Here is a 14,265-nt window from a genome sequence, read left to right on the forward strand (position 1 = left end):
TCCTGTTTCTAGGGTGAGATAAAAACAGTATAGAGAACTATACAGGAAGAACTGCATCAAGTGAAATGGAGCTTATCTAGAGAGGTAATAGTGGTATATTTCTATTTCTTGATGTAAAATATTATTAAGAAAGATTATGGTGAATTGTCTTTCACAGTTCAGAGAGAAGATACTTACACAGATGCCTATTTAAAATAAGAATCACATTATCATCCTGCCGTTCATTGTGAAGTAGTCAAAATATTAGTAGATCATGCATTTAATATGAATGGTTCAGAATAGGAAGAGCAAAAACACATTGTAGAGGAATGTTTAAATAATTATTATTTAAAGTTTTTATTGGAAAAACAAAGATCTTCAGAAGTAGAACCTGACAGATGTTGTCATGCCTGACTGGGAGTAACAAGCAGGAAAGCAGAGGCAACAATTGTGAGAAAATTTCTCTATTTATTGAATTTTACAAAAATAACAAAGTCCGTGAAACAGAAAAGTAACAAGTAGGAAATTTTGCTTACAACATGTGTCGGGTACTCTGGTTACGCCCCTGCTCCCAAAAAGCACACCCCAAAATCAAAATTCCCTCTCTTAAAGCTTCTAAAGTCCCACCCCATTCACATAGTAAAAGCAAGGTTCCCCCCTCTCTGATTGGTTAAGTTGTGTTGAGAGGTGGGGCCCCAGCCAGCATGGCAGTCCCCATGGCTGACCACGTGACAGGGGGGTTGCCTTATTTACATTTGTTTCTCAATCCCCTTATTCCCAGCCACATGGTCCCTGGTACCTGTCCAGACATGTCCAGGTACCTTACAACTCTGTGATATGCCTATAGATTAGTAAAAAAGAGAAAAAAAAGAAAATCCCTTATCATGCCTCCCCTTATGTTAAACACTTGTTTAATCCATTTGCTTGTAATAAAACCTTCTATTTATTCCTCATACAGTAATAACAGGATCTGGCAGAACTTGCTCCCAGTGAGGGGTCCTCCTTGGCCTGAAGTGTGGCTGTCTCTTCCATTTTGGTCCTCCTTGGGCTGCAGGGGCACAACTGTCTCACAGTTGCCATGCAGAGATTTTACCCTTTTTAAAATTTGTTATCACAGAAACAGCACCAATGTGGGTGATTAGCTTGGCTTTGGCCAGCAACAGTGGTTCAGTTGGAAGTGGCTCTTTCCAGTGTGGGGCAGCCCCATGTCTCCTCTCAGAGAGACCACATGTGCAGCTCCTCTGCTGCCAATGCCTGGACATGGATATGCAGCACAAACTAATAGGAGAACCTTTTATTCCAAGAAAGAATAGTGCTGGTGAAAAATCAAGAAGTCCTTATTCGCAGGAATAGTGATAATTCTCTATTTTCTCAAAACATAGAAATATAGCACAGCATCCGTTCATCTCTCATATTTAAAGACCCCTGTTTTCATCAGTGGTGTTGAGCTGTCTGATGCCTCTGTGTTGTTCCCAAGTCAGGTTTCAGACTTTTCAGATGTAGAGGTCTGGATCTTCTTTTAGTCAAGGTAATTTATTCCCACACAACCCAATGGCATAGTCCAGCCCCTATGCGTCTGCGCTCTGATCTGAAGCTATACTTCTCTCTTGCTTAAGTTATGTTTTCCATTCCAAGGGGGGGAAAGAAATTATACTCTGTTTCTTTGACTCATTTCTTTTCTTTCAGTCTGAAGATTATTAACTGAAATATGGAAGTGTATGTGGGTTGAAGTGTGTGGCCTGAATGCTCATAAGCTAGAATGAGTTTCTCTGAAAGCTCTTCATTCATATCTGAATGGTGACCACTTCTATCATTTTGTGGTGCTGTCAGACATTCTACTGTATAATAATCCATGTGCCTTTTTCTGAGACTGCTATTGAAAGCTGATTTTAAGGGATATTTCCTAGAGTTTTTCCTGAAGGACTTAATTAATCTGCTTTTTTCACCATTATTACTGTTTTTTGGTTTTTTATTATTATTTTCTGCCAGATACTAGCACAACTATACTACTAAACAGTTAACCTTGTAAGTCAAGAATGTGCTCCTCGTCAGAAACACAAAATTACTACAGAAACATGTTACATTTATTTGGGGAACTAAAGTAATCCTCTTGACAAACAGTTTGTAGAAGACGGTCACAGGCTTGCAAAAAGTAGTTCCCTCCATGACAAGATTCGTGTGTCTTTCCTCTGGAAATGCCCTACTAGCTAACTAGAGCTGGTGCAGTAAAAAGAAATTGGTTTAGTGCACTTTGGAAAACACAGCTTTGAAAGAAGACATTGGTCCATATAGAGCTGTTAGAATTGTAATATGTATGTAAGAGAAAAAACATTGCATTTAATATGCAGATGAAATCCTGAGAGGATGGACCAGAGGTGAGCTCCATGCCTTCCAACTTTGCGGCTCAATGGGAGAAGTTAGACTGTTTAGACTCCTGTTCACTCACTCCACTCCAGAATTTTGATTTCTTTGAGAGGAGGCGCAGCTCTTGCTGCCAGTGGGGAACATGCTGCCCTCCTCAGACAAGCCTGCTACAGAGTAGTAAATACAAACTTGACTGTGACCAAACACAGAAGTCAGTGGACCAGTGTCTCCCAATTTCTGAACAGGCTTCTGACTGTCCTTAGTGACAGCACTACTTTTACTGCTTAGTTACTGCTCCAGAAGTTATTTTAATAAGAAAGCCACCATATGCATATTTTGTTAGGGACCTGTCCTATTACTTCATGTTCTGCTTGCCCTGTGAGCCTCTGTCAGATCAGAACACTCTCCAGTGCTTTGGGACTCCCAACAGGACTCTAGGAAGAGCTGCCTACCTTGCTGCAAAGGCCAAGTGGACTTGGCTTAGAAATAGAGCTGCAGGTGCCTAGAAAAAGGGTTATATGGACCTTCCTTTGAAGTGGGGCTGTGCTGGGGTTATTTTGGATGTCAGTTTTGATTCTGAACCTTAACTCCACTTTTGTCTGCCTCTAAGCTTTTCTGTCATTTACAGGGTTTAGCCCACAGGCAGGTCTGAAAATCCCAGCTGCTGTGCTGAAGCCCTTCTTCCAATACCTTTGCCTCCAATGTAATAAACTCTTGGAACTGCAGTTTGTTTTCTAGTGCTTTGGTTTCATGTTATGTTTATTTTTATTTTAACTATGAGGAGAAAACAAAATATGATTTATCCAAATGAAAAAAATATATTCTGGGAAAAAAAATACTCAGGACCTAGTTCAAACTTCTGTTATCAGTCTAATAGGGTATAAGATATGATTAGCTATTACAGGGAAAAAGTTGATCTGGTGTTTAACAGAGATACTTGCTTTAAGTTTGCAACATGTGCAGAGAACAGCCTTGTGAATCCCCTGGGTTCACCTTCATCATTTTACTCACAGAGACCATGGCTGCAATTATATCTGAGCAATGTGTTACACGGTGGGGAGAGAGTGGGCACAAGCCGTGGGTGACAAAAGTAAGCTTAAAGGCATTTAGATATTTTATTACATTTGGTAGTAAGCAGGGAAGAAGGAGGAGGAAAACATTATTTGTCATGTAAGGGACATAAACATAGCATTCAGTGCCTGGCAAGGTAAGAGCAAAAAGTGTTAGGGATAGGCAAAGATGAAGCTGTGAGGAAGCCACCAAACAATAAGGTTGATCCTATTATGGAACACCACTAAATGTCGTGGGCAAGAGACAGGCATTTTATTTCCTCAGTGTCTTCCAGTGAGCTGCCCATTGTGTCCCAGGCTATCTTCAAGATGGTGTTTCTGCTAGAGCTTGGAATGGAATTTAATTACGTGTGGAAAGCAGTGTACTTTTAAGTACATATCAGATTAAAGGAGTTGTTGTCTTTTATTTCAGCAAAGTCAGAGTTAAAGGTTAAGTCAAATCCATCAGGTTTATTTTTTTTTCTCTTCTTCCTTCTCTGGTTTGCCTGGTGGGAAATTCCAAGCCTTCAATGAAGTATATGTAAGTGACTTTTCCTTGAATTTCACAATATTGTCACTCATATGAAGTTTTACATTCTATCCAAGCTGTGATCAAGATAACCATTCCATAAATGAATTCACTTTCATCATCATTTTCTATAGCACTCACACTCAGTGATGAGCTGTGAGATAAGTCAGAGTGGCAGACATCTCTTACAGACTCTGGAGGCTTTTCCAGTAACGTCCCTTGTATCCTGCTGACGTCTCAATCTGTTTTTCCCCAAGGGTCATGAAATCAATTTGTTGCCAGGAACCTTGTCAGCCTTGTTCTACTACTTGACTTTCAAATTTACTGTGACAACTTTTTTAGATGAGATGGCATGACCATAACCACTTTTGAATCTGGGATCTAGTCAAATCACAAACAGACCATGCTGGGAAGAGCAAAATGCCTTTAATCACTTCATTAGTGAGCTTTTGTGTGCAGAATCAATTGACACAGAGCAGATGAGTGAAGACCCTCAAACCAAGGCTGAGGAGTGAAATTTCACCTTTTGCCTGGGATGTCTGAAGAAATCCTGACAGCATGTTTCATTATGCAAGGAAACAAAGAGTTTTCTACACAGAGAAAGCTCTGTGTGCCTTTCTTATGCCTCTCTGATCAGTTTTTGAAGGATACACAGGAATGCAGTAGATCTTGCAGCCCATGGGCCATTTTTCCAAGCAACAGTTTAGGGACCAACCACCAAGCCAAGTATTTTGATTCTCATGGGTTTGGCCACCCAGGAACTAGAAAGAATATCAGGTGTCGTTCCAGTCCAAATATTCATCTGGTCCTTTTTGTCTGGAGAGCCAGCCAGTACCATTCAGTACAGCCCACTAAATCTATGTAACCTCTACATAACTACTGATAGTTTCACAGTTTTTACATGCTGAACTTCTGAATTTTCTTCTCTCCTGTTCAATAGTTATCTCCTAGTAAGAAAAAAAATTTCACTGGGAAGCCTACTCAAAGATTGTGTGCTATGCAAAAGCTTTCTTGAACAAGATCAAAGATTTTTGATATGCTGTGTTTCCCCTTCCCTGAGTTTGTTTGCTATTTCTGGGGCCATACATTAAATTAGGGATAGGTAATATATTGAGAAAGCATAAACATCCAGTAACATTAAACGTGAGATGTTTATTCTTATATTCAATGACATATTTTCAGATTGTTAATTTTTAAGTGTTTTTATAAAAAGAAAAAAGACTATATATCTCATCCAGAATGATTTCAGAAGAGAAAAAGCTTTTCCTTTTCTGATGTGTTTCAGAAATAAAGAAAATATTTTAATATACATCTCTATCTATGTTCATATATATATGTGTGCTCTTACTTTTTTTTTACCTTCTTGACCTCTTAAATTAAAAAAGAAAAATAAAGGAAGGCAGAAACAGAAGCATATGGTAATAAAGTCACTATATGTTTAGAAAAGTCTATTAAAAAAAAAAAAGAATTCAGAAGCAACAGCAAAAAAGACATGGAAAATTCATACCCATTATGATAAGACTTGTCATGACCTCTAAGCTTACTTTGCATCTTCCTACGTTCTAATATGAAGTTTTGTTTTGGAGAAAGCAAAATAAAAAGTCATTCATATAACAGCTTTTAATTTATGTAGTTTTTAACCAAGATCTCCATCTTCTGAGCAACAAAAAATATAGCTATTATTTTAAGGATGAAAAAAGGCATTTATTTTCTGTGAAACTGCTGTCTTTAATTTAAACAGAGAGACTGGAAGACAACACTCAGTTCACTTTCAGACTCATCTAATTGGAAGTTTATGCTTTTGATTATTCAGTATACCCAAACTCTTGAATGGTAATCTGTGCTGCTTTCAGTACTATGAAAACAAGCTTGCTCCAATCAAGAAATCTGAGGAAGATATAGTCAACTCGAGAATGGAGGGAGGTGAGAAAATAGGTCTGAAAGGGAATATAAGGAAGAAGCCACACACAGGTGTTAGTACAAATGTAAAACACTGTACCAGTTTAAAGGTACACCGGCACTGAAACAAACCCAACACAAATAAGATTATAAGTCAGAGTTACAATTTAATAAAAATACTACAGTAAATGCAATGATGCAAAGAGATATTGTTTTTAACCCCCAAAACCCAGAAGTATAACTCAGCACCCTGGGGAACAAAACAAATGGTGTTCATTAGGCCCTGTGCTGTTTCTTTCTCCCTTTTCTCAGCAAAAAGGAGGGAAGCTGACTCTGTTATTGGGCAGTTGGCATTTTGCCAGCTCAACCCAAAACACACACCCCCTGTAGTTCCTCTGAGTCCAAAGTAAAAGGAAGGGAAAAACCTGTTGGTGCAGATGGTGATCGCAGTCTGCTCGAGAGTGGTGGTTGCAGTCCTGTCAAGGTTCTGGTCCTCCTCAGGATCCAACCAGTTGTTCCAGAAGTCCCAAAACCCCAAGATCATATACCCTCAGGTTTAGGTGGGAATGCCCAGTACCTCCCCCAGACGGCAGCTCCACAATGGGTGATTTAACTCTGTGAGTCATGGGGTATTTTTGGAATCATTGATGGCCCATTAGCAGATGCCCCCTCAGGCTGGGTGTGGAGGTGCTAACAGCTCCCCTGAGGGGAGTTATCACAGCTCCTATCTCACAGGCTTCTCTAACACCCAGCTTACATTCTGAGGGGTCAGGTGTGCCCTAGGCAGCTGCTGCAAATGGTCCATTGAGAGCAGTTAATGGGAAATGACTTAGAGGGTGAAGAATACACAGCTTTGTTCAAACCCACACAGTGATAAACCAGTCCCAGCTGCTGAACTAGGACAAATACAAATCTTATTTACTTTGGAATCTGCTGACTGATTTGCTGCCTTAACTATATGCTCTCACTAACATACAAAAATATTTTTTCTTCATAACCAGTCCTTCTGTGGCAGGGCCCCTTTCTGATTCCTTTATAAGCTCAGACTGAAATATACATATTGGAATGGTCTCTTGCATCCTAGTGGCCCGGACAAACCTCTCTGTGCCCATCCAAAGCTATGTGTACTTCAGTCCTGGCAACCTGCAGAAGAAAGAATGCCATCACACAGAACCTGCAGACCTAGATCATAGGAAATCTGGAATTAGACAAAATTCCACTGAGATCCTGAACACCTCTAGAAATGAGTGGATGAGGACCATATCCTCACTGGAATTTCAGCACATCTAGGGATATTTATATTTGCAGTATTAAAGAAGAGGTCAATTTGTTACTAGAATAGCTTTGTATGTGTCATGTATTTAGAAATACCAACTCTATCTTCTTGCTAACACTGGAGACACCACTTTATGTTCTCTTCCTGTGTCTTTATGCATAAATTCTTTGCTCTTCTACAGCGAGACCATGACACCTGCTTTATATTATTCCTTGTCAACTGGTAGGACAAGAATACATTTTTTCAAAGTTTATTTTGCAGCATTTAGCCTGATGAAGTCCCAGCCAGGGATTCCAGGAAGTGTTCTGCATGCATAAATAATGTAAATAAAATGTGGCTAACGGCATCACAAAACAGAAACAACTGAATGACTACCTACTATGAAAATCTTATCTTAAGTGGGATACCAAGCCTAAAAGAGATTCTCCTCACACGAGAGTTTGTGACAGATTAAGCTCATCTTGGGGTGAGACTGCTGAAGGGAAAGATGAGAGTACAATTTCCAGTCTCTTTTTATTATGCTGTGCTGGTATTCTATTCACCTGGGCTGCCAAAGGTGTAGTCTTGTCATGAGTGAGCAGTGTCTGGACATCAAGACAGGATGGGAGGAGAGGAAAGTGTGGATTTGTTCAGGGTCTAAAGCTAGACAATCAGTGACCTGAGATATAGAACCGGACTCATGATTTGAGAGAATGAAAATAGGTGAAACCGTGTCAGATGAATAGGAACAACAAAAAGTAGCAGGAGAGCTCACTTCCTGTTAGAGTTATGTACAGAACTCCCATGGATGTGAATGAAAGTCTGAGCACAAAGTAACATATTTGAAGAAAAAACAATCAGGAGATTGTTGCTTAGCAAATACCTATAAAATGAATTTAAATGCTCTCCTATTATGATTCATCTCAGGCTTGATCTAGAGTTCATTGAAGTCTAAAGGAGTCTCTCTACTGATTTTTGTGGACTTTCAAACCAGTCACTAGAAAGGATGATCATTTATTCTGAGAAAGCAGCATTTTCTCATGAACCAAAAATGATGCTTTCCTGTAATTTTCTTGAAATGAAAAAACGAAAGAAAACTTTGTTAGTACATTTATAAAACCCACATATAATCTATGATCCACAATGCTTATGCCTATGATGGAAAATGACAATGACAGAGTAATTTAGAATACTACTGTAAAAATCTGATCTTTCTGTAGGTGATTTTATACATTGGCACCACTAAACTGCAACATGAAGATCTCATATTGTATATACTGACTTTAATCCGTATTCAGAAACACAGAAATGTCTTAAAGAAACTTCTTTTTAATGTTCTCTGGGTCCAGGGATGGCTAAAACATAATGTTTTCCATTTGTGTAATATTTTAACTATGGACATATAACTTTAGTTCCTTCCCCTCTGTTTGGAAATTAAGATGAAATGTTGTTACTTTTGTTGTCAAAGTGTTTGGGTCAGATTCTCATGGAATTATGCCTTCCTAAAAAAGCACCTGACTCAGTTTTTCTTACAGCATATTTTTATTGTGAAGCTTTTTGTTAAGAGATGTGTGGGTGAGTTGCATTCCTTTATACTCAGTTTCACCTTGAGGTACTGTAGTAAAATTCTTCTGACTTTCTTACACAATTAAGTAGCCCCAGTGGGACTTCCTTTTCCAGGTTAACAGCAGGTTTTTTGTGTGCAAACATGAAGCTTCACCGTTTGACAGTAACTTCAAAAAGTCTCTTTAGACTATGTTTTTCCTCCTTCTGTTGCAATGAAATGCTTCATTCTGTACATTATCAAAATGTGCTAGAACAGATGACATGAAAAAAACCTTTTAAACTGAGAAATGCAGTTCTATTTTCCTCCTAATACTTGACAAGACATTGAATACGTCCATGAACTTGAGATTTCCATCAGCACTTGAGAATAGGATGGAGATGATCTTTCATGAATATTCTCTGAATGGAAATGTAGATCACTCAAACCAAATAATGAAAAGACAATATATATATATATACACACTCATTGCATCAAAAGAAGCAGGGACAGCAGGTTGAGGAAGGTGATTCTGATCCCCTACTCTGCCCTGGTGAGATCTCACCTGGAGTACTGCATCCAGGTGTGGGGTGCTCAGCACAGGGACATTGACCTGTTGGAATGAGTCTAGAGGAGGGCCACAACGGCGGTCAGAGGGCTAGAACACTTCTTCTATTAAGACAGACTGAGAGAGTTGGAGTTGTTCAGCTTGGAGAAGGGAAGGCTCTGAGTAGACCATGAAGCAGCCTTCCAGTACCCGAAGAGGGCTATAGAAGAGTTGGAGAGGGACTTTTTACTGGGACATGTAGCAATAAGACAAAGGTTAAAGGTTTTGCACTGAAAGAGGGTAGGTTTAGATTGATTGTTAGGGAGACATTCTTTACTGTAAGGATGGTGAAGCACTGGATCAGGTTGTGCAGAGAAGTCGTGGATGTACCATGCTTGGAAGTGTTCAAGGGCAGGTTGGATGGGCTTCTGAGCAACCTGGTCTAGTGGAAGGTTTCCCTTCCTGTGTCAGAGGTGCTGGAACAAGAAGATCTCTAAGGTCACTCCCAACGCAAACCCTTCTATGATTCTGTGATTTTGTGCTGTCACAGCTGGTAGGGAAAACAACATGCACTGTATGCAGCTTCATTCATACTGCTGTTTGAGAACAATCCCTAATAGGGAAGGCTGTCTCTTGAGATGTGCTCAGATATTGTCCTGGCAGTGCTTGCTGTTCCAGACCAAAGCCTTGCTAAGGACTGTACAAACAGTTGTGCACAGTCACAATCCCACTCGATCCGTGCCATGTCCCTGGTTCAGTCGCTCATACAGATCCAGACAAAGACAGTAACAAAAAGAATCAGACTACTCTGCTAATTACCAGTTGTGTACTGCATTTTTCAACCGAGTCATTTATCTAAGTAAACATAGAACATTACACAACAGGTTGTTTTGGTTGTTTCGTTTTGTTTTTTTTTTTTTAATGGAAAATTATACTTTTCTAGAATGATTGTGGTTTGTTTGAAAAAATGAATTTTATGGCTTACAGAAATTCATTGCACTAACATTACCTTCTAATATCTTCGTATTGATTGAAACAGATTCTTTTACAGCTAGCATACCACAGAAGTCAACAGTAAATTATCATCTATATAGCTTTATACAGTACCTATACAGTAGCACACTTAAGTTTGGGACATTATAATTTTGTTTTCCTTTTACTGAATTATGGTGTCACTTACACTTAGCTGAAGGCTAATGTTCTTCTAATATGCATGAAAAAGAAAAACAAGAAGACAACAACTATTTTGACTTCCCAATTACCCTCATTCATCTATATTTTGTTTCAGCAACATATCATCTGAGTTTTTTAGACTATGTCTCTTTTACTCCTTAATTAGTAGTCCCAATATGAGGCCTGAGCCACTCTGCCTTGAGAGAAGAGTCCTATTGGAGCTGTCAAGGGAACTTTTCTTCTTGGGAAAAATGGAAGATGTTCTAATGAATCATCAACAACTTTTAATTAAAGAAATATGCCTAACTCTTGAAGTGAATTATGCAGAGTTCTCTTACTGCCTTGTCATGGCCTCATAATTCCCTGGCTCATCAGGGTATGAGGGTGGCGAGGGATGCAGCCCTGGCTGCTGATGGAAGGCACATGCTGCCTTTGGTTACTGTGCAAGTTATGGTGGCTTCCGGGTTCTGCTACATCAGGGACTTTGTCTCAGGCCACAGGGAAAAGACAGTAGCTCCTTTCATACCTGTATCTACATAATGAATTAACATAAAAGGAAGGTTTAATTTTAACTGTGGAACTCTAGCATTTTTTTTAAATTGTTCTAATTTCTGACTAATTTTCCTCTTCTTTTTTCAGGTATAGGAATTTGATGTAATGGAATGAGTTTATAAATAATTTTGATCTGATTCAAAGTGAATTTGTGTGTGGGGAAAATTTACTATTTTGTTTAAAAAACCTACAAGTTCCTTGAATAACAGTTTTATTTTCACTGTTACTAAATCTTGCTAGGAAACACAGGAACAACTTGATGTATGCGGAATAGAGAAGGAACATGGCCACATCTTTTAATGCGCTTATTTATTCCAGTGCATACAAAATAAAGTGAAAGAATATGGTTTGTGCAAAACAGGAATACAGAAGTGATTTTCTTCTCTGTTAACTGAATGGAAGTCTGAAAATTCATAATCAAGACATGAACTAAAGACTTCTGCTGCTTGAGATTGCTTCCTCTCCCTCTAGAATACATTTGAAAATTATATGGTTCATATCAGAATGGATCCCTGTGAGCTAGTAAGAATATATGATTGGATAAGGGAATATCAACTATCTCAGCAAATCCCACTAATTTAAAAAATGCTTACCTTGTCTCATTAAGTGGATTAATACTCTGAGAATATAATAGTTTTCAGGAACCATGCAAATGATAAAACTTGAGTACAGAAATCGCACTACTACAGCTACATAATATTCAATAATGAAATTGGGACTTCCATTCACAGTCTGGAATATTTCAGACTCATGGAGGTCATTACTGCAAACAAATGCTTTTAAGGTGACTTTTTGATCAAATCAATATTATTCAGATCCATGTTGAATGTAGCCATGGAGATGGAATCGTGTCTTGAAAAGCAAAGAAAATAATATGCACTGCATGCCCTCAGCTCATGACTGCCTCAGGCACTCCAAGAAAAATGCAAACTCCCTCTTCTCCAAACCCAGCCTTAAAATTCAGGTTGAGAAAAAAAAAGTGAAGAGCTGATAACTGTTTTTTATTTATATGTATGGGCTACTTTAAAGTTCAGGGCAAGAAGACAGAATGAAGACCTAGGAACAAGAACTATTTATTTACTTATTTTTATGTGCATTTGTTCTTGCATATCAGTGTCAGGTGTTGCAAACTGCAGTTGTAAGGACAGTATTTCCCCAGCTTTTGAACCTCAGAGAGCAACATGCTACCGGTATCTCTATTCTCATTCTTCAAGTTCTGAATCATGTTTTCTTTAAAAAGGGTGTCCTTCATAGGACGTGAGTGGCCTTGAATGAGAGTTCGGATGGATCTGAGTTAAATTAGGTTTTAATTCCCTATCATAGAAATAAGGGAGTCAAAGCAGGGAAGAAAAACAAGGTTTTGATATGTGCCTTGCATTTTTGAAGAAGCTATAGGGAGAAGATGATCTTTAGTCTCACAACCAGGGCCAGTAAACCTGTCTTTTGTTTAGTAGGAATGAGTAACTCTAGGATTCCTGGTAAAAAACAAAGCAATGTGCTTTGGTTTTAGTAAGGGTACAAATACTCAAGTTGATGCAAAAAGACCACTCAGTGTGCACTTTGACCACTAGTGCCACTGATTCACACTTGCTTGGATACCAGGATGTGTTTTCAGTAGAGGAAAGCAGACTCACCCAGCCAACACAGTAGACCAGCAACCTGCCAATAATACTTTAGGAGATTGTAACTCAAGGGAGGGCACCATAGGTTTGATCACTGATTTATTCTTTTGTGTCAAACAACTGGGTTTTTTTCATGTCAGTCTCCATGGTGATAAGTTTGACCATTACCCCTGGGACATCACTGAGAGTGGTTTTACAAAGCTCACCTTAGCAGATTTACCATCAGTGCTGTGTATCACAGAAACCAGTGACAGCAAACTATTGACACACTGAACTGCAGTAAGTCACTTCCTATTTGAGGTATATAAAAACCCCATTTCCTCATCTGGTAGGTCATTTGAACTTCTAATTACTGGCAAAAATGTTTCCTTGTCAGATGTTAGCTAGACAAGTAGGGAATACAAATCAGTCTTACTTTTTAACAAGACAATTAAAAGGGAGATGACCTAGAACATATTTAAAATTATAAACCATGATTTGTCACTCTTTTTGCCTAATAAAAAACCTCAATTTCTGACTTTCTTTTCTCCTCATTATCCAAATTATAAAATGTAACAGAGAGAGAGAAGTCAACTAAACAAGATTAAATCACAAAGCAGGTGTGGGAGGGAGGGTGAAAACAATGTCAGTTTGAGTGTCAGAGCTGATACTATTTTATTTGCTGGAAGAATATAATATTCTCTAAGACTGTGTGGCAGTAAAACATCAGAAAAAGAATTTACTTAATTAAATAATTATCAATGTAGGCAGTTTAAAATCACAGTAACTTTCATTCTACTTTAGGTAGGCTGTGTTTTCTTCTGTGAATCAGGTTTTTTCAGCCAGCTGAGATTCTCAGAGAAGAGTAAAATATTTTATACCTTTTGATGGTGCAGTTGAAAAGCAAAGACAAATTTGCCACCATGCCAGGCCTTTCTGCAGCACTGAGAAAAAAGTAGTAACTGTGTAACCTTTGCTTGGCCAGAGCAGTTTGAATCCATAGCTTTTATAGCAGTTTGGGGTCGGAATTTGTATGTGACCATGAAGATCTCAGAGATCTTATCTTTGCCACCAGACCATTAGGGTAATCTGCTATTACTAAGTTGTTCTATTAATGACAGACTTATATATGCACCTTTGGATTATGAATAATATATATATTTCATGCACTTATGATGTTACATGAGCATACCGAAATACAAAACCGTAGTGACAACACAAACTGATCTAAATGTGTATATGATAACAGTCCTAAAATTCAACAACTGATATTGGTATGTGAGGGATTTCTGAAACCATTGATTCCTCCTAAATTTTAGATTGTAAGCAGAGACTCTGCTAACTGTGTAGGTTTTAGTTGCATGCGATTTGTTTGGATTCCAGAGGTAGATGTGTATGGTTAAACATCCCTATACTTTTCAAACCTTAAAAGTATATTGAGAAATCAGTGTATGGATTCCTACACTATTGAATTAATAGAAATGTTTATGGTATCAGGGATTTCAATGAAGCTTTGCAAAATGTGCTGTTGTGTTTGTGACTTTTTTGAGTATGATTTGCACACACCTACCTCAATATGAAGATGGATTATATACTTATACCACTCATATTTTTTTACATAAATATTTTAAATAACTTCTTGTATAATATAGTTTCTTCATATTTTCAATGTAGGTAGAAAATACAAGCTTTTAGACTTTGAGCAGATGTGCTCAGTCAGTTGAGTTGCACATAATTACTGAAACCACTAGTGCTGGGAGATGTGATCATAGTC

This window comes from Pithys albifrons, chromosome 3 (genome assembly GCF_047495875.1).
Source record: "Pithys albifrons albifrons isolate INPA30051 chromosome 3, PitAlb_v1, whole genome shotgun sequence".
NCBI classification, from domain to species: domain Eukaryota; kingdom Metazoa; phylum Chordata; class Aves; order Passeriformes; family Thamnophilidae; genus Pithys; species Pithys albifrons.